The 27167-nt window shown below is 47.6% G+C and overlaps 1 pseudogene; it reads right to left on the bottom strand.

Annotated features, from left to right (window-relative positions):
* LOC140427397 (organic cation/carnitine transporter 2-like) overlaps positions 1-27167 on the bottom strand; it is a 92324-nt pseudogene that overhangs the window by 53676 nt on the left and 11481 nt on the right.

Here is a 27167-nt window from a genome sequence, read left to right on the forward strand (position 1 = left end):
TCAGTTGGACTCTCAGGCAGCACGGCGGCCTTGTTGCCTACGGCGCTGAGGACCCGGGTTCGAATCCCTGCCCTGGGTCACTGTCCGTGTGGAGTTTACACGTTCTCCCCGTGTCTGCGTGGGTCTCACCCCCACAACCCAAAAGATGTGCAGGATAGGTGGATTGGCCACGCTAAATTGCCCCTTAATTGGAAAAAATAATTGGGTACTCTAAATTTCTAAAAAAAAAAAAACTATCGCTCTCAGTCTTGAAAATGTTCAAGGATTCACTCTCCACAGCTTCCCGGGGTAAAGAATGCCAAAGATTCTCCACTCTTTGCCCATCCAGTTTGAGGGCAATTAGGGACATGCAACAAATGCTGGCCATTACCTGGCCTGGCCTGCATGTAACTCCAGATCCACAGCAATGTGGTTGACTTATAAATGCCCTCTGAAATGGCCAATCAAATGACTCAGTTATATCAAAACCACTGCAGAGTCTACAAAAAGGAATGAAACTGGACAGATCACCTGGCTATGTCTTCATACTGGAAACAACAGTGGCAAACTGAGCCCTGACACCCCTGTAAAATCCTCCTTATTAACACCTGGGGGCTTGTGCCCAAAATTGGGAGAGCTGCCTCACAGAGTAATCAAGCAACAGCCTGCCATAGTATTACGCATGGGATTGTACCTTGCAGACAATGCCCTGGATACCACTCTCACCATTTCTGGCTATGTCCTGTTCTACCGACTGGTCAGGCCCACCAGAGCCGGTTGGCGGCACAGCGGTATACAATCAAGAAGCAATTGCTCAGGGAGTGCTCAACATCGATTCAAGACCCCAGGAAATCACATGGCATCAGGTCAAACATGGGCAAAGAAACCTCCTGCTGATTACTACATGCCACCTTCCCTCAGCTGACAATATGTACTCCTCCATGTTGAACACCACTTGAAAGATGCACTGAGGGTGGTAAGGGCATAGAATGCACTCTGGGTGGGGATTTCAATGTCCCTCGTCAAGAGTGGCTCTGTAGCACCACTATAGATGGGCTGGCCAAATCTTAAAGGAAATAGCTCTTAGATTGGGCCTGTGGCAGCTGGTGACGGAACCAACAAGGGGGAAAAGCCTACTTGTCCTCACCAATCTACCTGTTGCTGATACATCTGCCCATTACACTATTGGCAGGAGTGACCACTGCACAGTCCTTGGAGATGAAGTCCCGTCTTCACATTGAGGAAACCCTCCATCTTGTTGTGTGGCACGACCATTGTGCTGAATGGGATAGATTTTGAAAAGACCCAGCAACTCAGAACTGGGCATCCATGAGGCGCTGTAGACCATCATGAGCAGCGGAATTGTGCACAACCGCGTGTGAACTGAAAGTGCATGGGATTAAGGGTAATATATTGATATGGATAGAAAACAGGTTGGCAGACAGGAAACAAAAGGTAGAAATAAACAGGTCTTTTTCCAAATGGCAGGCAGTGGCTAGTGGGGTACCGCAGGAAGGGGTGCCGGGACCCCAGCTTTTTGCTGTAGTTATTAATGATTTAGATGAGGGAACTAAATGTAATATCTCTGAATTTGCAGATGACACAAAGATGGGTGGGAGGATGAGCTGTGAGGAGGATGCTGAGATCCTTCAGTGTGATTTGGACAAGTTGAGTGAGTGGGCAAATGAATGGCCGAGGCAGTATAATTTGGGTAATTGTGAGGCTATCCATTTTGGTAGCAGAAATGGGAAGGCAGATTATTATGTGGGTGAGGACACCTCAGGAACTGCAAAGGCTAAAGAAGGAACCTCCTGAAGCGCAATTAGAACATAGAAAATACAGTGCAGAAGGAGGCCATTCGGCCCATCGAGTCTGCACCGACCCACTTAAGCCCTCACTTCCACCCTATCCCCGTAACCCAATAACCCCTCCTAACCTTTTGGGTCACTAAGGGCAATTTATAATGGCCAATCCACCTAACCTGCACGTCTTTGGACTGTGGGAGGAAACCGGAGCACCCGGAGGAAACCCACGCAGACACGGGGAGAACGTGCAGACTCCGCACAGACAGTGACCCAAGCCGGGAATCGAACCTGGGACCCTGGCACTGTGAAGCCACAGTGCTATCCACTTGTGCTACTGTGCTGCCCTGAATGGGATGGGCAATAAATGCTTGCCTAACAAGCAATGGCCACATCCCGTAAATGAATTTAAAAAAAAACTGAATGGCCACAAATTGGGAGAGGGAAACATGCAACAGGACCTGTGAGTCTTTGTACACCAGTCACTGAAGGTAAGCATGCAGGTGCAGCAGGCGGTAAAGAAGGCCAACATACCATTTGCCTTCTTTTGGAGATAGCGAGAGGATTCAAGTACTGGGCAGGGATGTCTTCTGAAATTATACAGGGCCTTGGTGAGGCCACACCTGGAATATTGTGTGCAATTTTGACCTCCTTCTCTGAGGAAGGTTGTTCTTTCTCTAGAAGGAGTGCAGAGAATGTTTATCAGACTGATTCCTGGGATGGCAGAACTGACTTATGAAGAGAGATTGAGTTGCTTAGGATTGTATTCGCTGGAGTTCAGAGGAATGAGGGGGGTCTAATAAATACATATAAAATTCTAACAGGACTATCCAGGGTACGGGGTGGACCATTTAGGACAGAGATGAGAAATTTCTTCACCCAGAGAGTCGTCAGCCTGTGGAATTCACTACCACAGGAAATAGTTGAGGCCAAAACATTATGTTTTCAAGAAGCAGTTCGACGTGGCACTTGGGAAAAAGGGGACCAAAGGATGTGTGGAAAAGTTGTGAGCAGTGTATTGAACTGGATGACCAGCCATGATTATAATGAATGGTGGAGGAGGTTCGAAGGGCTGATTGGTCTCCTTCTGCTCCTATTTTCTATGTTTCTATATCTTCATCCTCAATGGTAGGGGAGCTTAGCACAGTGCAAAAGACAAGATTAAAGCATTGACAACAATCTTCAGCCATAAGAGCCAAATAGATTATCCATCTCGTAGGTTCGCAGATGGCGGTCTTCAACCAATTCGATTCACTCCACATGACATCAAGAAATGGCTGAAGACACTGGATACTACAAAGGCTACAGGCCTGACAAAATTGCAACATTAATACTGAAGATTTGTGCTCCAGAACTAGCTGCGTCCTCAGCCAAGCTGCTCCAGTACTGCTACAAAAACTGGCATCTGCCTGGCAATGTGGAAAACTGCCTCTGTATGTCCTATGTATAGCACAGATCTAACCTGACCAGTTACCGGCCCTAACACTCTCCTGTTGATCATCAGCAAAGTGATAAAAAGAGTTTTTGACAGTGCACTGAAACGGCACTTACTCAGCAATAGCAATAACCTGCTAAGTGATGCCCAGTCTGCGAGGGCGATTCAGCTCCTGACCTCCTTACACCTTTATTCCAAACATGAAAAAAATAGCTGAACTCAAGTGGTGAGGTGAGAGTGACTTCCTGAATGCTGACACCAAGTCAGCATTTGACTGAGTGCGGCAGCAAGGAGCCCGAGCAAAACTGGAATCATTGGGGATCAGGGGAAAGTGTTCCACTGGTTAGAGTCATACCTAGCACAATCATCTCAGTCCCAGGACATCACTGCAGGAGTTCCTCAGGGTACTGGTCAAGGCCCAACCATCTTCAGCTCATCAATAACCTCCCTTCCATCATAAGGTCAGAAGTGGAGTTGTTTACTGATGACTGCACAATGTTCAGCACAATTCGTGACTCCTCAGATACTAAAGCAGTCTGGGCCCACTTGCAGCTTCACTGGAACACCTTTTGTTACCCGTTCTCCACTTTGCTTCCCCCTTCCCCTCCCCCCCACATCTACATCTGTCACAGTTTACCCTCTAATGTTAGTTTCTCTTCAGTTTGGCCTTTCACACCTTTTGTTCTCTCTGGGGACTGCCATTAGCACTCTTTCCCCTTGCTTTCTGTGGCTATTAACACCCGGTTTCCCTGGGTTTCTGTGGCTATGACTCATCTTTCATTCTCACTGCAAAGTATAAATATTTCCCACTTTCCCTGTCTTTAGCTTTGACAAAGAGTCATCGGACTCGAAACGTTAGCTCTTTTCTCTCCCTACAGATGCTGCCAGACCAGCATTTTCTTTTTGGTTCCAGGATTTCATTCGTCTGCATCTTGCAGTGGTCATCAAACTTCGCGCTTCTCACACTAAATTTGCTTTTGTCCTCTTCTTCAGAGAATATAAACAAATTATATATCTCTATAGCTTGCTGACCTGCCATTGACAGTAGCAGTGATATTCTTCTGGTTTCAGAGGCAGTATTTAAATCATGCACTTCCAAATATATTTGGAACTGCTGCTTGAAGAGTTTCCAGTTTGAATTTAAATTACCGGTAGTTTTCAGCTGCCATGGAGCTTGAACGTGGTCCATCGAATCGATTGGTTATCGAGGATCCGATTGCGGTGAAGTCTTCCACAGTTGAATAGTCGGTACTGGATTTTTCTCTTTTTTTTTCTAATCTTACTAGTAATCTTTCTTAAAGCTAGTTGCCTGGTACCATGGAGTAATATATGTTACTCGTTTGTTTATGCCGAGATGTATTTAACTTTGATGATGATGAATACTCAACGTCGTCCAGTGATAAAAAATCATTTATTGCGTGACTAATAAATTAACTTGTGAGTTCGATTCTTCAATACTTTTACTAGTAGTTAAATTAAACAAGATAGAATTAGTTAAACTATGAATAATATACTTTGCATTCTGAGCTAAGTATATTCTGTTCTCTAGCCACAACACACCCGAAGAGAGCGGAAAATAAGATTGAGCTTGTATTTATACTCCCTGTTAATGTTGCCCTCTTGTGATCTTCTGACTGTACTGACTACACATTAACCCTTCATGTATATATAAGATCACTACAGTGATGAGCCTAATAAATCACTTTTAGCCCTCTCTTTGTGCAGTTGTAGCACTGAAGTTGTCCAATAAAACCCCAGGGAAGCAAAAACAGTTCAGTCTGAACTCTCATATCTAATTCCTATGGGTTAAATTTGCTTTAGTGTAAAGACGGAATTGGGTTTCGAGATCCTTGATGGCCAATTAAACTAATAGATTGCCTATCACTTGGACAAAGGAGGTGACTGACTCCCCCCCCACACCCCACCACCCTCTCCATGAACTGTAACATCGCAAAATGTTTTTTTAAAAAAAATTTAGAGTACCCAATTATTTCTTTCCAATTAAGGGGCAATTTAGCATGGTAATTCCACCTAAATTGCACATCTTTGGGTTGTGGGGGTGAAACCCTCACAAACACGGGGAGAATGTGCAAACTCCACACAGACAGTGGCCCGGGGCTGGGATTGAACCCGGGTCCTCCACCCTGTAGTCAGCAGTGCTAACCACTGCGCCACCGTGCCGCCCTATAACATAGCAAAATGTTAACACTTTTTGAAGAGAAGGATGAAGAGAAAGTTTGAGAATTAAAGAGCAGGCCTGTACTAAAGAGTTGAACAACCACAAAGCAAACAAATACAATGTTGTGTTCAGGTACCTCAATATCATTGAAGAGCACCTCTGGTGGAGTGACACCATTTTTCTTTGCAGCATGTCGGAGTATCGCTTCAGCTTCCTGCACCCTTCTGATGGGATGTGGATCCAGAATTCCCACCCTTAGTGGAGCAGTAGCCAGTGTGAAGATTCAGGAATAAATCTGAAATTAAAAGTACTTTATTTTAAATAAATTTGCACCCTGTTAGGGTCTTTAGTGTTTGAGATCAAAAAAGAAAGAAGAAACCGGGTTAGATTTTATATTTATTGCCACATTTTATAAAAAGTAAGTACCATAGGTGCTTTCCCCTTTGAGAGAGAGCAAGCTGGCTAGTTTAATTTAAGGATCACCACACCTCAGGTGAGGGACCAGATTGAGTCTTCATGAATAGCCTCTGGCAGTATTGGAATCAAAACCTCTCTCTGCATCACGAACCCGCTGTCCAGCCAACTGAGCTAAACTGGCTCATTGGCTACATAGTATTAAGCATTGCGTGGAAACACTTTTTCAAAGACATACTAAAAATGCCATATAGGCTGTGATTTTTCTTTGTGTAACACCCAGGTCAAACAAGGGATTGAACCAGATCCTGGAATATTTCATGAACCTAGTGCAGTCAGAAAATTAAGCCATTACCTTTCCAACCATTTCAATCGTAAATGCGTTTGTAGCACCCTCTGCAGGAATGTAGTTTGATTTACAAATCTTTTCTGTGACAATAAACAGTCATAGAGAGTCAGACATCGGGACAGATTTTGCTAGACTGAAACGGGTTGATTTGGTTGGATAAAAAGAAAAGCGGGTGGGATGTGGATCCAGAATTCCCACCCTTAGTGGAGTCGGGAACAAGCATCACCCAGCCAGGCTTTAGCAATCTCCAACTCCAGCAGGGAAGTCAGCCACTGGATATAGGTACAGTTCTCTCCGGCCTGGAGTAAATCAGCTGCAGCAGCAGTCTCGTGCGTACAGGGAAGGTTCCCCAAACAGAAAGAGGCACAGCGTCAGCATCCAGCACCAAGGAGGAGAAGGAGCAGGGAATAATACCCTGAACACCACCAGTACTGCAACAGTCTACCTATCTGGAGATGACTGAGCACTAGAGCAGGAGGAGACTTTGACTGCCCAGGGAGATAATAATAATCTTTATTGTCACAAGTAAACTTACATTAACACTGCAATGAAGTTACTGTGAAAAGCTCCTAGTCACCAGATTCCGGCACCTGTCGGGTACACAGAGGGAGAATTCAGAATGTCCAAATAACCTAACAGCACTTCTTTCGGGACTTGTGGGAGGAAACCAGAGCACCCGGAGGAAACCCACGCAGACATAGGGAGAACGTGCAGACTCCACACAGACAGTGACCCAAGCCGGAATCGAACCTGGGAACCTGGAGTTGTGAAGCAACAGTGCTACCCATTGTGCTACTGTGCATATAGTAGTGACCTCTGCCATCCTCATGATGACTAGGTCCTTAGAACCACCCTGTCAGGGCCTGTCAGTAGCACTGATGGTTGTTTCATATGATGGTTGTGTGGCCTATCATATATTGAGTTACTGTGGTCATTCTCAGGCAGTTACTTTCAATAATAATAATCTTTATTGTGACAAGTAGACTTACATTAACACTACAAAGAGGCTACTGTGAAAAGCCCCCAGTCACCACATTCCGACGCCTGTTCTGGTACACAGAGGGAGAATTCAGAATGTCCAATTCACCTAACAGCACGTCTTTTGGGACTTGTGGGAGGAAACCCACGCAGATCACAGGGAGAACATTCAGACTCCGCACAGCCAATGACCCAAGCCAGGACTTCAAACTGCTTTATTAATATCATATACAATATCAGTTACAGAAAAGATGTTACAACCCCCACAGAGGTCATGGAGTGTGGACCATCCGGTTCCCTGTGACTGCCCCCGCGGAATACAAGCTTTCCCGGTAATGGGGCGGGACTTCCCCTTACTGAGGGGAACCCTAGTATTAAAACCTTGACCTGATAAGGGAGATCCTTTGGGGAGTGGAGAGTATATGTATTGAGAATAAATCAGTATTTGTTGCATCCTACCAGCCATTCCATGTGTGTTCACTCTCTGCCAATTCTACACTGGCGATGAGGGTTAAGTGGAGCTGCCATTGGCACCAAGTGCTGCGTACTCGGACCACTTTGTTTAGGTCTCAGGAAGCCTCTCACCTGCCGGCAGAGATGCCTCTCATTGTAAAATAAGATGCAGGTACTGATGATTGGGGGCAGAACATTGAACACATGCAGTATTTGTTTTGGACAAATGCAATCACTGCGGAAGAATGGAAAAGGCAGTATGTACTACTCACGGTTTGTGATGGACCAACCTACAATATCATAAAAAGTTTGACCCACCCGGGTGCAGCAGATACGTGGTCTTTTGCTGCCTTAGTTGTCCTTGTAGGGGAACATTTTAACTACAAGCCTCCTATAAGCGTTTGCCAATTCAGGATTCATACAACCACCCAGGACCAGGGTGTATCTATTAGCTACTCCTTGGTACAGTTGCACAAACTGGCTGAAACCTGCAAGTTTGGGGTGATGTTGAATGAGGCCCTGCAAGACTGTTTGGTCTGTGGAATCTGCGACATGGCAACGCAACGAAAACTCCTAGCAGAGACCCACCTAGATTTGGAGCAGACGGTCGAGATAGCCATCACCCACGAAAGCGCTGAGCAGGGGATACAGAAACTCCAAGGCATGGCGGTCTTCAACGTGGATGAGGTCATGTATCTGGGTTACAGTGTGGACTGCCATGGCCTACCCCCCCAGTTGAGGACAAGGTACGGGCCATCCGACAGGCCCCTGTTCCAGGAGGACCGATGGAATTCCATCCATTCCCGGTGCTCGTGAACTATTCCGGGAAGTTTATCCCTGAACCTGGCTACACTATAACCAACTTTTCAAAAAGGCCGACCATGGGAATGCGCCCAGCTACAGAGGGCGGCTTTCTCAGAAGTAAAGCGACAACTTTGATCCTCCAAATTATTGATTCACTTTCATGCAGAGAGTGGTGGGTGCCTGGAACACGCTGCCAGAGGATGTGGTGGAAGCTGGCACATTAGCAACATTTAAGAGGCACCTGGATGGGTACATGAATGAGAGGAAATAGAGGGATCTGGATTGAGTAAGGGCAGAAAGTATTTTTTTACTTCGGGCACCATGATCGGCACAGGCTTGGAGGGCCGAAGGGCATGTTCCTGTGCTGTACTCTTCTTTGTTCTTTGTTCTTAAACCTTCTCTGAACTGCTTCAAATGCATTTACATCTTTTTTTAAATAAGGAGACCAATACTGTACACAGTACTCCAGATGTGGTCTCACCAATGCCCCGTGTAAATGGAGCATAACCTCCCTACTTTGGATTCGATTCTCCTCAGAGCGCATGTTACTTCTTCAAAGAACTCCAATAAATTGGTTAAAAACAATTTCCCTTTCACAATGTTATGTTGACTCTGCCTGACTACCTTGGCGTTTTCACAGTGCCCTGCTACAATGTCTTCAATAATAGCTTCTAACTTTTTCTCTATGAAAGATGTTAAGCTAACCGGCCTATAGTTTCTTGCTTTCTACCTCCCTCTCTTTTTGAATAAAGGTGTTGCTATTTTCCAACCTCATGGAACCTTTCGCAAATCTAGGGAATATTGGAAAATGAAGGTGCGATTCTCTGGAAAGATTTCTAAGTGTGGTACTGAGCAGGAACTGCCGCCAGCTTCTCGACCTCATCCCGGTGAGGCTGGGAACAGTATTCAATGTTACTTGGTCCACTTAACAAGGCCCCATGGGCTTCTCTCCACAAATGAAGGCTCGCCAGCTGATTCACCGGCACGGCACTCACCAGCCCCCCGCTAACAAGGTCGAACAGCACTTATGCAGAACTCTCTCAGCCAACCCTATGAGACCGGCCCCAATATTCAGTGATGCGCACCTGGGGAGGCTCCTCTGCGCAGTTGAGGCCAGGGAGATGTCCTGTTCCCTTGAGGGGCCCAGAGGGTGAGCCACAGGGCAGCCAGTGCTTCCCCCTTGAGATCTTTCCGCCTCCACGCAAGCACCCCCCAACTCTCCATGTGGCCTCCAACCCTCCCTTCACCCCCTCTCCCTTCAATACTCTCCAACCCCTCCTTCACACCCTCCTCCTCCCACCACTGTGAACTATGTATGTATGTATGTATGGCTAACAATGTCCTCCATGTGTCTCCTTAAAAAAAGCTCCCCCACAACCATCGGGAGAGGGCCCAGACCGGTGGAGGAATGCCGTAATTCAGAATCCTCACCTCCTTCGAGGAGCGGGTCCTGGAGGTGACTGGGGTGGCCGAGGACAGAGCGGTCACTCATGCTGAGGTTGGCGAAGCCGCAGAGGTGAGGAACCACTGGAGCCACCCGGAGGACCTGTCAAATGTGAGTTGCCATTGCCTTACTGACTGACACATCCCTCCCACTGACGACATTCTCCTGCAGGTCCTCCAGCCGACGTCACGGGCCCATCCCGGGTGCCTCGCCCCCACCCCCTCCCCACTCCAGCCTCCCACGAAACCACCTCAGAGGAGAGCTCAGAGGAAGACACGATTGAAGCATCACAGCTGTCATCCCCACCCTCCACCAATGCAGAGATACGCACCCTCGGTGGGAAATGTTAGTGGTCAGGCTTCTGGGGCACAATCTTATGAGCTCCACACAGTTGCTGATGCAGATCAGGTGGAGGCAGGAACCCCCAGGCAAGACAGTCATCGGAGGTCTGCTGGATCCCAGGACCCAGCTGGGTCCCGGCCTGATGCTGAGCCTCTGGTACAGGGTTATCCGGAACAGATGGAGATGTTAGGGTGTGGCCGGGACATTCAGAGAGAGATGCCAGCAACAATCCTGCAGGTCCATAGCCAATTGGAGGAGTCTCAGAGACCCCGGGCACTGGAGATGTCGCCGGCAATGCGTGGCACCAAGGCCAACACTGCTAGGGTGGCAACCACAGTGGAGAGCCTGGTGCATGATGCCGGCACCATTAGTGAAGGTGTCCAAGGCATCACGCAATCGGTGATGGCCATGGCTGAGCATCTTGGCAGAATGTCCGAATCGCTGGGGGGATGCAACACACTACCAGGCTGACATTGATGAGGTTCTGCGGGACATGTCCCGCTCTCAGATGGGAATGGCCGAGGCGCTGTGGATCTTGCCCAGTCGCAGGTGGACATTGTCAAGGCACTGCACAGCGTGGCCCAGTTACTGAGGAGCATCGCCGTGGGCATTGACACGATGATGCAGACATCGGAGAGCCGCCAGGGTTGGAAGAGCCAGATGATGCAGGGGCAACCGGGGCTCAAGTCAGCTGCCAATTCGTCCCAAGGTGAACCCTGGGGCCCTGTGGGCACCGACCAGGAGGAGGGGCGCTGGGTGCCAACCCGGTCCCTCCCTTCGAGTGGCGATGGTGGCCACCAGCTCCCCTGGTTTCCACCCCATTGATGAGGCCATGTCTCACAGTCAACACCTGGCACAGAGTAGCACGGCTGTGCATGTGTCGCTCACCAGTGAGCCGGGGCCCTCCAGCCAAAGAGCCGCCAGAGGATGCCCGCCAGGGGCATTGAAGGCCATGGGATGTTGTAAGAAGCTGGCTTCCTCCACCTCTGATGTGTATCCTGGGGAAACACTGAGACGTAGCAGTAAAGCTTGAAAGGCAAGCCATACCGAGGATTACTGAGGGCATCGGGGGAAAGGGGTAGGGAAGGAATGACGGGGGTGTGAGTGGGGGGAATTGTATCACACAATAAACACCCTTGTGCACACTCAGTATGACTCCTCTGACACTTTATTCCGCACTTTGTTCCGACCTGAGAACCCTTGGCCCATCTCTCCAGGCAGCCACCCAACCTTCGGCCGTGGACATTTCCCTGGAGCTGTGACCCGTCCCCTGGGTGTTCGGATGTTGGCTGCTGTGTGTGTGGTGTTGCCTCCTGCAATGTGCAGGCAGCATCCAGGCATCAGGGAAGCTAGGCAATGACTTCTACATGTTACATGGCCCACCCACCCACAGGAATCCACTTGGGATGTGTGGAGTGCTCACTGAACTACGTTTGCCATTTCCCTATTACCAATAGCCTTCAGCTGCACAGCCAGAGGCCTCGACAGTCAGTGGGGGATACGGGTGGTCGTTAAGACAGATGGGCAGGGACAAGGGTTTCCTCCGGAACAGGTGAACAAACGATCTAGGGGTTGGCATGGTGGTGCTGCGAGCGGTTGCTCCCTGGTTGACCCCCCCCCCCCCAGTGCCTCCCCCCAAACGGTCTATGGTGGCCCACTCCTTTGTAGGTCCCCCATCCCCAGCCGAGGGTTCCCCACCGAGCCTGGGGCAGCAAGCCCAGCACCCCCGGGCTCTTTGCCTGCGATCAAAAGTGGCTACTCACCTGCTCGGTTCCCCACAGTAGCCCTTCCCACCTGGTTCACGTTTTTCAAAAGGAGTACTAATCGGCGTCAGCGTGACCACTTGCTGGGTAGGCCGCTGAATGGTCATTGGATATGGGAAGGATCCTGTTCATTGTATGGAAATTAGACTTAAGTGGTGATAATTGGTTTCTCAGCTCGCTACAGCAAGATCCCGATTTTGCCAAGGGAGCGGGTCAGTTGCATCACAAACTGTTTGGAGCCTGGTGCGGTTCTCATTTTTGGCCTCTCTGCTATTCACTGGCCTCGTTTTGCTTGAGTGTGAGTGTAAGGAGGCCAGAGAATCGCACCTATTGCATTCTTTCTCAGAAATCAGAGGTATTGCAGAAAGCTTTCAGCCATTGGGAGCCCTCCAATATTTCTCCTGTTTTTGAGGAGTTGGATATCTTAAAGTAGACATCTTTTTGTATCCAGCTGCCCGGTTACTTTGATTATCTGATGGATCTCCAGTATTGATTTTAGTGACATCCCGATTTCGCCTACTGGAGTATGCCTCAGGTCACTGTCCATGTGGAGTTTGCACATTCTCCCCGTGTCTGCGTGGGTCTCACCTCCGCAACCCAAAATGATGTGCAGGCTAGGTGGATTGGCCATGCTAACTTGCCCCTTAATTGGAGAAAAAGAATTGGGTACTCTAAATTTAAAAAACAAATAAATAAATTGGAAGGTATCATTGAAGCCCATGGGCGCAATTCTCCCATCGGGAGACTAAGTCCCGACGCCAGAGTAAAAACCGGAGTGGTTCACTCCGGCGTCGGAGGCCGTTCCCAGCCCCCTATTCTCCTGCCCCGGGGGCTAGGAGCAGCGCCGCGTCATTTACCTGTCTCTCTCCCTTGCCATCTATTCCAAAGAGCATTCGAGAAAGCCAGAGGGCTGTCAGAGCTGCTGGAATTAGCTGGAATTAGCAAGATTATTTTCATTTTCAGAGTCCAGAACAACTGAAGTCAAGGTACCAAAATTAACTGCCACACTGAAATTCAACTCTTGTGAACTGTTACGACACCCTGGGCGAGTGCACGTTAAATTCCAGCTCCACAGACCCCAGAGACCCAACAAAAATGAGTTAACCAATAATTTGTGTTTCCCAGAGATCTTTAACCCTTGAGCCTTTAACCCGGACGAGCCCTTTCAAAAAGGGCAGCACGGTAGCATTGTGGATAGCACAATTGCTTCACAGCTCCAGGGTCCCAGGTTCGATTCCGCCTTGGGTCGCTGTCTGTGTGGAGTCTGCACATCCTCCCCGTGTGTGCGTGGGTTTCCTCCGGGTGCTCCGGTTTCCTCCCACAGTCCAAAGATGTGCAGGTTAGGTGGATTGGCCATGCTAAATTGCCCTTAGTGTCCAAAATTGCCCTTTGTGTTGGGTGGGGTTACTGGGTTATGGGGATAGGGTGAAGGTGTTGACCTTGGGTAGGGTGCCCTTTCCAAGAGCCGGTGCAGACTCAATGGGCCGAATGGCTTCCTTCTGCACTGTAAATTCTATGATAATTCTATGATTGCCTCAATGAGTTACAGGCACAAGGGGCTGGATTCTCCACTGGCGGGATTCTCCGTTGCGACAGCAGCGCACCCACGCCGGGGGATTTCCGATGGTGTGGGACTATCCACAATGGGAAACCCCATTAGCTGGCTCACAAGATGGAGAATCCTGCTGCCGTCGGGGCACCCCAGGTTTATAAATAAAGCATTAACAAACTGTTTATTAATAGCAAAAGGTAAAGAATATATAAAGGAATAACAGAACAATGGTCTACCAGTCTATTTAATTCCAAAACCCCGTCCCACCCTCTACTCATAAGCACACAAGACAAACACAAGGAAAGGGTTGGTGGGGATAACAAAACGGGGATTAAAGTGTAGGTTTGAGATGAGTCTTCACTGCTGTGGATGTGGCCTCTGGGAAGGTTACTGGCAGGTACCTTTATCCGAAAGGGCGAAGGAGATTTCAGCCTTGTGACTCCAGATGGTGTATACCAATTCAAAGTTATGTCATTTGGCATGAAAAACGCCCCAGGCACATTTCAGCGGTTAACTAACAAAGTCGTTTCAGGATTACCCAATTCAGTCAGACATGGAAAGAACATTTGAAGCATCTGATGGAGTTATTCGATCGACTTCAGGAGGCGGGTTTGGTGATAAACCTAGCCAAAAGTGAATTTGGAAAAGCCCAAGTCACTTTCCTCGGCCATACAATCGGACAGGGTCGAATGATCCCACGGGATGTGAAAACTAAAGTTATTGGGGAGTTTCCAATACCCTCAACACAAAGGGAAGTAATGCGATTTCTTGGCATGAGTGGATTCTACCGGAAATTTGTGCTAAATTTTAGCAGTGTGGTTGTTCCACTGATGGACTTGCTAAAGAAACGTAGCAAATTTAAGTGGACAGCGGAGTGTCAACAGGCATTTGACTTCTTGAAGGCTGTGTTAACCAATGCTCCTGTGTTAGAGAATTACAAGGGGCTCTGTGATCGGATTGAACTAAAGTATCTTACCTTAAAGAGAAATGCCGAGGTGTAGAGAAATGGATGGATCGGCAGAGACCTTCTTGTCCAAAGAGACTGTTAATCAAGACTGTCAGTTGGAGGAAGAAGAACTAAAATGGGCTATGTTATTATAAATGTTTGCGTGTTTTGTTTTGTTAAAATTAAAATGTATATTCACTGTCAATATTTCTTAAAGGAAAGTGAAAAGGTGAAAAATGAAACCATCTAAAAGTTGATGGTACATTTATTTTCTTGGGAGGAGGTGTCAGGTGAATGCACCCTTTAAGAAATGGGTGTTTATCAAATAGCTGCAGTGATGTCAGTGTGTGGGTGGAGCTGGGCTGTCTGTCTTTTTACTTCCATTTGAGCTGTGAGCTGCAGAGTGTCTTAGTTTCGCTTTCAGATGGAGAGCTGCATTTGATCTCTCTCTCTTCATGAAAAAGAATGTCTCCTGATCACTTGATGATTTTAAAGTAATGCCTGGTTCTGGAGAGAATTTAAACCTGCTGTCTTTGTAAAAAAGGTTTAACTAATGGATGTTGCTCGTAAAGGTATTAAGGGTTATCTATAGAGTACTGTATCTTTTGGGGGGTTATCAGGATTGGTAGTTGATAAACTGTTTACTGTGTGTTTATAAAATGTTAACTGGGTTCATAGAATAAACATTGATTTGTTTTTAAAATAAATTTAGTTCTCTGTTGCATCACACCTGTAAAGTGGGCCCTTGTGCTCCCCATAACCAAAATCTATTAAAAGTTGTGGGTCAGTTGAACTCCATGATATACTTTGGTGTTCTCTAAACCCTGTCCCATAATAAACTGGGGGCTCGTGGGGTAAAAGTCTATCTTTTGTGATTGGTTGCCTTAGTCAACTTAACGACAGTGAGGGGTGAGCATATTTGTGTTTGCTTTTCAGGTGTGGTATTCCAGTTTAAGTAGGAAATGTGTTGTGGACAATGGCTCTTTCAGAGGCTCAGACATTTTGAGGGTGGAGAAGATCACACGCAGTGCCTTACGAACAGAGACTAAAAAAGGCTTTTAGATTTGGCAAAAACATTGCAGTTAGCGTTATCTGACAGCACACGAAAAGAAGAGGTACTTATGGCGATAGCTGAGCATTTAAAATTGCTTGAGATACAGTCTGACTCATTAGGAATGGCAAAAATTCAGTTACAGATTAAACAACTGGAATATAAAAAAGAATTAAAGCAGCTTGAATACGAAATGAGGAAAAAGGAAAGAATAGCCCGAGCAGAACAATAAGAAAGAGCAAGAGCACAGATCAGAGAAAAAGAAAAAGAGAGAGAGGAAAGGGAAAAAGAGAGAGAGTTTGAACTTCAGAAAATGGCCTTGAAACATGACAGTCAGTTAAAATTGGCAGAGATAAAGGGAATGTACAGTTTGAGGATAGTGATGAGGAAAGAGCGCCATAATCGAAGGCTTGGTGAGGATCTATTTAAATATGTCCAAGCATTGTCAAGGTTTGATGAGAAGGAGGTAGAAGCCTTTTTCATTTCATTTGACAAGGTGGCTGAACAAATGAAATGGCCACAGGACATGTGGATATTACTGATTCAAAAAAAGCTGGTTAGTAGGGCTAGTGAAGTGTTTGCATCACTATCAGAGGAGGTATCTGGGACCTATGAGTAGGTGAAAAAAATCCATCTTAGGTGCACATGAATGAGTGCCTGAGGCCTACAGACAAAGGTTTAGGAATTTAAGGAAAGAACCTGGTTAAACATACATGGAGTTTGAAAGGATCAAACAGAGTAATTTTGATTGGTGGATAAGGGCTTTGAAAATAGACCAAGGGCGTCATTCTCCGACCACCCAGCGGGTCGGAGAATGGCCGTTGGCCGCCGTGAATCCCGCCCCCGCCGGTTGCCGAAGTCTCCGGTACCGGAGATTGGGCGGGGGCGGGAATCGGGCCGCGCCGGTTGGCGGGCCCCCCCACTCGATTCTCCGTCCCGAATGGGCCAAAGTCCCGCCGAGAAATTGCCTGCCCCGCCGGCGTAAATTAAAGTACCTATTTACCGGCGGGACAAGGCGGCGTGGGCGGGCTCCGGGCTCCTGGGGGGTGATCTGACCCCGGGGGGTGCCCCCACGGTGGCCTGGCCCACGTCGGGGCCCACCGATCCCCGGGCGGGCCTGTGCCGTGGGGGAACTCTTTCCCTTCCGCCTCCGCAACGGTCTCCACCATGGCGGAGGCGGAAGAGACTCTCTCCACTGCGCATGCGCGGGAAACTGTCAGCGGCCGCTGACGCTCCCGCGCATGCGCCGCCCCGACATGTCATTTCCGCGCCAGCTGGCGGGGCAACAAACACCGTTTCCGCCAGCTGGCGGGGCGGAAATCCCTCCGGCGCCGGCCTAGCCCCTCAATGTTGGGGCTCAGCCCCCAAAGATGCGGAGCATTCCACACCTTTGGGGCGGCGCGATGCCTGCCTGATTGGCGCTGTTTTGGGCGCCAGTCGGCGGACATCGCGCCGTTTGGGGAGAATTTTGCCCCAAATGTCTGAAGCTCTCAGAGAAACTATACTTTTGGAGGAGTTTAAAAATTCAATTCCTGACGTAATGAGAACTCATGTGGACGAGCAGAGGGTTAAAACTGCGAGGTTAGCAGCAGAAATGGCAGATAATTATGAATTAGTTCATAAATCAAAATTTGGTTTCTGACATCAGTTTCAGCCTGTAAGGGATAGAAACTGGGGAAAAGAGAAATACTCAAGTGGTATAGGTAAAGGAGATCTGATGGGAGATTATAACGTGAGTGTACCTCAGATTTAAAAAGAAATCTAGGAGATGGAAGAGAAATGAAAAGTTTCAAATATTTTCATTGTAATAAACTAGGCCATGTAAAGTCACAGTGTTGGTGGTTGAAGAAAAGCACTGGGAAGGCTGATGTGATAAAACAGGATAGGTCAGTGGGGTTTGTTAAAGTGGGAAAGGAAAGCCCAAGTGAAGCGAAGGAGGTGCAAAAGATTGTATAGCCTGATCAAGAGGTGTTTGATAAGAAGGTGCCACCTACTTTCTGGCGCGGCCGGCCCCTGAACACCGACTCCATGTTGAGTCGGGGCCGGCGCACTAAAGAAGTCCCCCGCGAATGCGCAGGTTGGCGCGGCCCAACTGCGCATGCGCAGGTTGGCGCGCCGTCCATTTGGCGCTGCAAAAGGAGGCTGGAGCGACGTGAACTGCTCCAGCGCCGTGCTGGCCCCTGTGGGAGACAGACTCGGTCGTACCCGGGCCCGGTTCGCGCTGTCGTGAAACGCTATGGCGCGAACACTTGGGCTCCATATTGGAGAATCGCCCCCTCTGTGTCTGTCGTCACGGAGGAGAATACTACAAGCCTTCCAGGAATACGAGAGAACGTAGGCAGTAGTGAGAATGAGGAACTGAAAGAAATTAGTATTAGTCGAAAAGTAGCGCTGGAGAAAATAACGGGACTGAAGGTTGATAAACCCCATAGCCTGGTGATCCCCATCGCAGAGTGTTGAAAGACGTGGCAGGGGAGATAGTAGATACGTTGGTAACTGTCATTCAGAATTCAGCAGGTTCTGGAATGGTTCCTGCAGATTGGAAGGTGGAAAATGAAACCCCGTTGTTTCAGAAAGGCGGGAGAGGGAAAATGGGGGAATTCAAATGATCATTGGATAGACATATGGACGATAAGGGAATAGTGTAGATGGACTTTAGAGTGTTTTCACAGGTCGGCGCAACATCGAGGGCCAAAGGGCCTGTACTGCGCTGTAATGTTCTATGTTCTATGTAGATCTCTTTAAAGAATTTACTTGTGTGGGTAAAGTTTACTCATGTGTACCAGAAGGAGTAGGTAAAGAAGTCACATTTTTAAGAGATACGGGAGCTAGTCAATCTTTGATGGTAAGAGATGAGGAGTTATGTAGTTTGAGAGGAATATTGCCAGAAAAGGTAGTAATACGTGGAATTCAAGGTGAGAAGAGTGGTGTTCCATTATATAAGGTAAGGTTGGAAAGTCCAGTGAAGAGTGGTGAAGTGGTAGGAGGAGTAATAGAGAAACTATCTTGTCCAGGAATACAATTTATCTTGGGTAATGATGTAGCTGGATCGGAGGTGGGAGTGATGCCTAGTGTGATTGATAAGCCAGTGCAAAATCAGACAACTGAATTGTTGAAGGATGAATATCCTGGGGTTTTTCCAGATTGTGTAGTAACAAGGTCGCAAAGTCACAGGGTAAGACAAGAGGAGAAATCAAAGAGTGACGATAAAGTCGAAGTTCAATTATCAGAAACAATTTTTGATCAGATGGTTGGAAAAGAACAAGAACAGGTGGAGGATGAGGCGGATATTTTTAGTTCAGGAAAATTGGCGGAGTTACAACAGAAAGATACAGAAATAAAACGATGTATCAGAAAGCATACACGGAAGAGGAATCTGCGTGTATACCGTCATGTATGTCGGCATCATCTACTGTGCCTGAAGCCTTTGGGGCTCTTCCGATCAGCTATGCAGTCACTGGAATACACCTGACATCCCCTCCTGAATGTCACGGTTCTGGCCTATCATCTGCATCAACGCGGGGAGAACCGTGTCAAAAGGCTCGGTATCTGTCTGGACCCAGCTCAGTCCTGCGATCCAGCTAATCTCAGACTGCTGACTCCCTTGGATGTTCTTACCTCCACCTGATGTGCATCAGCAACTATGTGGTGCTCGCCAGATTGTGCCTCAGAAGTGTGTCCACTATTGTCACCCGCCGTAGGTGTGTATCTCTGCGCTGGTGGAGTTGGGAATGATATCTGTGATGCCTGGATAGCGGTTTCCTCGGAGCTCTCCTCCGAGGTGGTCTCTTGGGTGGTGAGGGGGAAACGTCTCTGGATGGCCCATCCTCATCAGATGGAGATCCTGCGAGACGATGAACATGTCGTCAGTGAGAGGGAAGGATCACTTTGTCTGACGTGAGCTACTCGCTTGAGACAGGTCATCTGGGTGAAGGGGCAGTGGATCATCATCTCTGTAGCACAGGTCAACCTCGCTGTTGGTTCTGCATAGGGGGCGAGGACTTATATCTCTCTCTGGCACCACGCCCCCCCCCCGTCTTAATATGGGCTATCTTCTCCTGCAGGGACAAAGAGAGGGCATTGTGAGCTACACGGTTGAGGTGTTCCATAGCAGGTGGCATGTGTGGGCCCCGCCCCTGGACATGAAAGGGTTGTGTTAGTGGATGCCAAGGGGTTCTGAGGAATAAGAACAAAGATCGGATGTGGGTTGGATGCGTGGTATCAGCAGTGATTTGTGTGGGTGGGGGAGGGGTGTTGTGAATTTGGTAATTTACCCCTGCAGCTCAGTGGACATAGTGAAATGAAATGAAAATGAAATGAAATGAAAATCGCTTATTGTCACAAGTAGGCTTCAAATTAAGTTACTGTGAAAAGCCCCTAGTCGCCACATTCCGGCGCCTGTTCGGGGAGGCTGGTATGGGAATTGAACCGTGCTGCTGGCCTGCCTTGGTCTGCTTTAAAAGGCAGCTATTTAGCCCAGTGTGCTAAACCAGTTGGTCTTCTAGCATTGGACAGCAGTCCTCCTGGTTATGCCACCCCCGCTGACAGCCGCTGCCACTTCCTCCCAGGCGGCATTGCTGACCTTGCTGTTGTTCCTCCGACCCCCTTGGGGGAACAGGATGCCCCGCCTCTAATTCACAGTGTCGATACGCCTGGCCAGGTCACCGTCCCCAAATGGAGGAGCAGGTCTGTGCGCTGCCATGCTTGTGTGTTGACTGGGAGTGAGTAGTCAGGGAGTTTTTAAAAGCAGCTCCCCCTTGTTAGCGGTGAGAAGCTGAACTCGGCGAATCAGACAGCGAGGGAGCCAGTAATGGCAAGAAACTTGTGAGGGCTCGTTTTCAGCACTAAGTGCCGTTGAATACAGGCTGTGATCTGTCAACGCTGCTGTCGAGGAACACCCCGCCAAATGTATCCAAATGGCACTTAGAAATGTTTCTGTTGAATCGAGCCCTCAATGTGAGATGTACATAGTAATCGGAGACGGCCACAAGATGCACATTTATTACTGTGATGGTAATCATTTGCTTTCAATCACCAACCACAAACGTTGGCCCTATAGTGGCTGATTTTCCATAAGATCATTGAACATAAGAACTAAGAGCAGGAGTCGGCCATACAGGTCTTCAAGCCTGCTCCATCATTCAATATGATTATGGCTTATCCTTGGCCTCAACTCCACTTTCCCATCTGTTCCTTATGTCAATGAATAACTGAGAGGCCAAAAAAATTTGCATATCAACCTTGAATATATTAAGTGTTGGGATCTCCACAACCCTCAAATGTGCAACATCGCCTGCAAATCTGCCTCCTGATATGTGGGGATTGATCACAATTTGAAACCTACCTTTTGATTTTGAGTGCAATTTCTGACTCTGTAAACCTGGCATTTGTAATTACTTTGCTTTCACTTTGATTTTTCCAATAGATAGATTTATAGGTCCAATTTATATTTCAGGTCACTTTTGTTGCTAATACTTTACCTCAAAATAATTTTGTTAAGATCCATTATAATCACCTGTTTATTTTAGAGCACACTATGGGCTCAATTTTATGGTCTCGTTGCGCATGGGCGAGAGCACAATGCGGGCGATAGATCCGGGGAGAGGCCTCTCGCAGGCTTCCTGGCAGCCTTCACGTCTGGTGGGATCGACCGAAGTCCTGCGAGGCGTCGGAATCTGAAGCATGCCCAAAAGGGGCGTGACCAAACCGCGCACACCTAAGTAGATTTTAAACCTACTTCGGCACATTTGCCCGGGATCTACCAACCTACCGGGATCTATGAGCCTCAGTGCTGGTCCACACAAACGTGAACCAGGCAGAAAGGCACCCAGGGGGTCTCCTAGGCTGTTGGAGACCTCTGGGCGGTCAGGGATAGTGCAGGGGGTCTCCCTGCCCCTCCGCCTGGAATGTGGGCACCTTGGCACTGCCCAACTGGCACCTTGGCACTGCCAGCATGGCAGCGCAAGGGTCAGGAACAGAGGGGGCCATGCTCACGAAAGAAGGATGGAGGGGGTTTTGAACGGTGGGGCATGCAGGGCAGGTACTAAGGACCTCTTGGAGGTTTGTGGGGTGATGGGTGGGGATCCTGGGGGGTGCCTGTAAGGGGGCATGGGGGGACCTGAATTGGGAGGACTGCCAGGGAACACATAGTGAGGTGTCCTTACTTGGGGGGGGGGGTGGAGTAATACCCATGTGTGTGGGGGTGACATTGCCCAAGGGTCGGATGTTGTGGGGCCCCACAAGCTCACTTAGAGATCGGTGCACCCTTTCAATGGCAGCCCGATCACCAGGTTCAGTTCCGTCGTGGTGAAAATAATTCTGGGCGTTATTCTCCATTCTGCCACACCAGTTTTCTGGTGCAATGCGCCCTTGCTGATAGCGGGATTCTCCTCCCCGCCAGCCGGCCAATGGAGTTTCCCATTGTGCGAAGCCCCACGCTGTCGGGAAATCTCCGGGCTTGGGTGCGCTGCCGGCGCAATGGAGAATCCCCCAGCAGAGAATCCAGTCCTCTAAGTGTGAGCTAAACCGGTGAGAAACTCCCCAGGACCCAAATAAGTGACTAAGTGCCGTTTGATAGTGGTGTGGAACTGAAACTCCCTGAAAACGAATCACCACAAATGAACTTAGAAATTGTTGCATTAAATTCAGCCCTTAATACTCAACCCATTGATTTGAATCTGGTAAAATTGGACAGGTATTTTAATGGGATGACAACTGATTCCATTTGATTACTCATTGAAGGCAAAAAGTATCTCACCTGAATGTCCAGCATCTCATTACAATCATGGAGACATCACGACACTACTGTATTACTTTGCGAATGCCAAACCCCATCCTCATACTCATTCAAGAATAATCCACACTTTCTGGTTGGAATCAGCAGCGGAAGTTAACAGCAGTAACATTTCTTATCTATTACTTAGCCAGGTTAAAGTTCCAGTTGCTACCTACCACCATAAAGGAATGTACAGCAAGCTGGAGTGAGACAGGGTGAAAAGTAATATCCGCCAGTTTCGTATGAAGTATGCAGCCAAAGGCATTGCCATATAGCCGACTGTAAAGGAAAGAGGAATTCCAAGTGTACCAAACACAAAGTGATTTCCTAAGAAGTTCTGATCCTGTAAAAATATAATAACCATGTTAAGAAGAATATTATTGTGAGTGAATATCTACTTATAGTTCATTGCTTATTTTTGCCACTCTGAAATAAACCATTATTCACTTTAAAAGAACTTTCAGTAATGAAGGTATTGCTCTCTAAACATCAGCCACAGACCAAGCTGTGTGCAGGATCAGCTCAGCGTATGCATCTTGCAGGGACGATGATTGTAGAGCAAAAATGGAAGTTGAGAACAATAGATAATATGTATAAATGAAATAACATTTTAAAAACACAAAATAAATCTGTAACGGGGATTATTGGAGATCATTACTGTCATGCCTGTTTCCAAACGTGAGCAGCTGTTCATTGATGCTTCATGATGTCTCCTTCTTCCCCACTTCAATATCACCAGTCATGCCCTGGTGTATTATGAACTTTGAATGAATATTTTATATTGTAAAATTGAACTCAAACAGGCTGAAACATTTGGCCGTCCAAGGGTCACCTGACTCCCTTTGTGAATTAGAACCAGGCCCTTGTCTTAAGGGAGAACAAATGGAACCAGTCCAGCCGGATGTTGCATCAATGCATTTTCCTGAAACTAATCCAAGAGGGTATTGCCAAATTCATAGAATCATAAAATCCCTACCGTGCAGAAGGAGGCCAGTTGGCCCATTGAGTCTTCACCGACCCTTTGAAAGAGCACTCTACCCATGTCCACTCCCCCATCCACCCGACCATATCCCCGTAACCCCATAATCTACACATCCCTGGACGCGATGAGGCAATTTATCATGGCCAATCCACCTAACCCCCATATCTTTGGACTGTGAGAAGAAACCGGAGTGCCCAGAGGAAACCCATGCAGACATGGAGAGAATATTACAAACTTTGCACAGACAATGACCCGAGGCTGGAATTGAACCTGCGTCCCTGCCGCTGTGAGGCATTAGTGTTAACCACTGTGCCACCGTGCCGCCTCCGTACTAATTTGAGTGGGTCATTCCAACATAAAGACCTCTCAAGTCTCAAAGTGTCAAAGAACAACACAGGATGGCCAATCAACACACCACCCTTTGATTGGGAAATTGACTTGTCACAGGATGAGGAAGCCATTTTGTTGTCTGCTTTAAATCAGCTGGAAGCTATTCTATAGAGAATTCCACTGAAAGCCATCCAAGCGGCCAAGGTAATAAACAACAATACCTCAAAACAGGGAGATCCTAACAGAGAGCAAGACCCAACATTCCAAGTTCAAACTCACCCGAGAATTGACACAGTTGGAATTTTGATTACAAGAAACCCACAGCTTACTGAAATCCTTCAGTTTACCATTTCAACTTTAAATCATCAATTGCATCTCAGAAAACTACAAGCCTGCCATGAAAGAGACTGGAATAATTGTAAATTGTAACCATATATCACTTTCATCTGTATGTAATCTTTGTGCATGTGAGAGAGTGAGGTGAGTGATGTAATGTTCTTGTCGGGTGGCCTGATTGATATTGCAAGAACACTTGTATTTAAATCTATAAACAATTTATTAACTTTAACTGTGGGTCAACTATATGCAAAACAACAGATGAATAACAGTATGATCATGCACAAGCAACCCCTCTCTTCCCTGCTCTCCAGTCAGTCTGAGGTCACCTGACTCTTCTAACATTCACTTATAAACTGGTGAGACTCCTCGTGGTCAGTCGATGAATTACAACACAACCATGATATCACGACAAGTGAGATGTTGCATTTTAAAAATCCATGCAAAGTATGTGCTAATAAATAAAATAAATTATTTTGAAACTCACAAAAGCTTTTGCTAGAATTATTTAGTTGGGACATTCACTCCGTGGGCAAGAAAACACACGATTCTCACACACTAAAAATTGACATGGGCAATAAAAAAGTCATAGAATCATAGAATTTACAGAAGGAGACCATTGGGTCTGCACCGGCCGTTGGAAAGAGCACCCTACCTCAGCCCACACCCCCACCCTATCCCAGTAACCCCACCTAACCACTTTACTGGACACTAAGGGCAATTTGGAATGGTCAATCTACCTAACCTGCACATCTTTGGACTGTGGGAGGAAACTGGAGCACCCGGAGGAAACCCACACAGACACGGGGAGAACATGCAGACTCCGTACAGACAGTGACCCAAGCAGGAATCGAACCTGGGACCCTGATGCTGTGAAGCAACAGTGCTAACTACTGTGCTACCATGCCACCCGTCCTTTACATGCTCCACCATAGGCCCTCTGACTTTAAGTCTGGACTTCATCTTGCTGATTCCTATTGACTTCTCATTCATTATCAGGCTTTTATGTATCCCTACACTTGTTAGGTAAGCAGGCCTCCGTAACTGGGGTTTTCTCTGTGTTCATTCATAAAACTCTAGTTTCAGCCACAAATAGAATATTGTAGCTAGTTCTGGTCACCGCACTTTAGTCAAGTTGCAAAGGTCCTTGGAAAGGTGCAGAGAAGATTTACTAGAATAGATCTAGGGAGAAGGTATTTTTGTCATAAGGTTAGGTTGCAGGAGTTGGGATTGTTCTCTTTGGAGCAAAGAAGATTGTGCAAAGAATTGATACAAGCATACAAGATTATCACAGGTCTGGATAAGGTAGACAAGTAAAAACTGTTCTCATCAGCTGATGGTACAAGAATGAAGAGACATTATTATTAGGTTTTGGATAAGAAATACAGAGGAGATGTGAGGACATGTTGACTGCTGGAGAAAACTACCCTCCAATTCACTTGCAACTGCAATTTTAAAATCCCAGCTGTCTCGCCTTTGGCCATGTTCACCACGTTCATGACAACATTACTATAGCTGTTGCTTTTCTCAATCGTACCCTAACTTTCATCATTGATGCCAAAGCCTCCAGTCAGTCTCCAATTAGAGACCATGTGCGCCCGGAGTTTGCCAGTTAAATAGCGGGAAAGGCCAAAATCGAGATTCATACTGGGCGTGAATTTGTTTGCTATCTAACTGGTCCACTCCCGATGGAGAGTTCCGGATCATGCCCGAATATTGCAAGCATATCATTAACCCTAAATTGCAGTGGGGTTTACAGGCTTTAAGCTGCGAGACATTTAAGCCATCATTAAATATTATGGATACCCATAACAGGGGCAACCAAAGCTGCTGCCTGTCTGTCCTACCAAACACTTTCAGGACAGAGAGCTGCTCTTGATTCTATGCTGAAGTCACTTTAGCAATTGTCCTCAGCTGTGAAGCAAGAGGCTGCTCACAGTCAAAGGCAGTTAATGAGGAATTGGCCAGGTTAGTTGTGAGAGCACTTCACAATTTGCTGCTTGCTCCTGCTGGTGGTTGCAGTTGCCTGGAGGCTGGTGTTGCTGTTTCCTTCCTTTTCTGTAGCTGGAAAGAAGGACAATTGTTTCTGCGATACTTGGGACCTGGAACACCGGACTCAGGGGGACGTATGCATCCAGAAAATAATACGGTTTGAAGCAAGAAGACACTACGGGTCATTGATCCAAATCATTGGTCGGCATTCGGTCCGAGCTGCAGTGATACCACGTGAGGGGTGATGCCCCAAAACATTCACCTCCATGTATTATACCACGGACCAAACAATCACGGAACATATCGGACCAAACAGCTCCACACTCACAAAACCCGGCTATCTTCCGTAGCCGAGAAACAAACTCAGCTCGGTGACGGACTCACCGGTGGACCTCTCTGCCGTATTAAGCCGATATCTTTGAACGATTATCGACGGGGTTGGGTTAAAGTGTTGCACCCCACAAGTGTCATGATCTGTTTGAATGTTCGCATATCCAGCTTTGCCGGATCTGCGAGACTCCAGATCACCCCGAATGTATGAGGTCCACAGGCCATCAACAGAATGACCGTCTGGCACTCATTTTCCATGCTATTGTTGGCCCAGAAGAAATAACGCAGTCTTTCAATTTATTATTTCCAATCTTCGACACTGGTCTCAAATGTATCCAACCACCCAAACAGAGATATGGTGAATCAAAGAAATCCAGTAAATCGAGTGGTGGTTCAGCTGAGTAGGTCACAGCATCGACAGCAAACCAGTTTACTCCTCATTGCCAGTCTACTAAGGATAGGGGGAGCCCACACCAAGTAAAAATGTGAACAAAGTTTTAGTTAAAAATGATATATATATATATATATATATACATACTTCTTGGTAGACTTCGACCTTATATACACCGGGTAATTGAGATACCCTGCCCCTAGCAGGAGAGTTCGTACTCCACAAGGTTCATGGGGAAGACTATCATTCCAACCCCATAGGTCTCGGGCGGTATTCTCCACTCCCACGGCGAAGTGGCCACGCCGTCGTGAACGCCGTCGAGGTTCACGACGGTGCGGAACGGCCCCGGTCCCGACCGATTCAGGCCCTGACAATGGGCCAGTATCGGGGCCGCGTCATCTACCCGCGCCAGGCCGGCGCCAACCCGCGCATGCGTGGTTGCCGTCCGCTCTAAGTCCGCCCCGCAAGAAGATGGGGGATGGATCTTGCGGGGCCGCGGAAGGAAGGAGGTCCTCCTTCAGAGAGGACGGCCCGACGATC

The sequence above is a fragment of the Scyliorhinus torazame genome, chromosome 7 (genome assembly GCF_047496885.1).
Source record: "Scyliorhinus torazame isolate Kashiwa2021f chromosome 7, sScyTor2.1, whole genome shotgun sequence".
NCBI classification, from domain to species: Eukaryota; Metazoa; Chordata; class Chondrichthyes; order Carcharhiniformes; family Scyliorhinidae; genus Scyliorhinus; species Scyliorhinus torazame.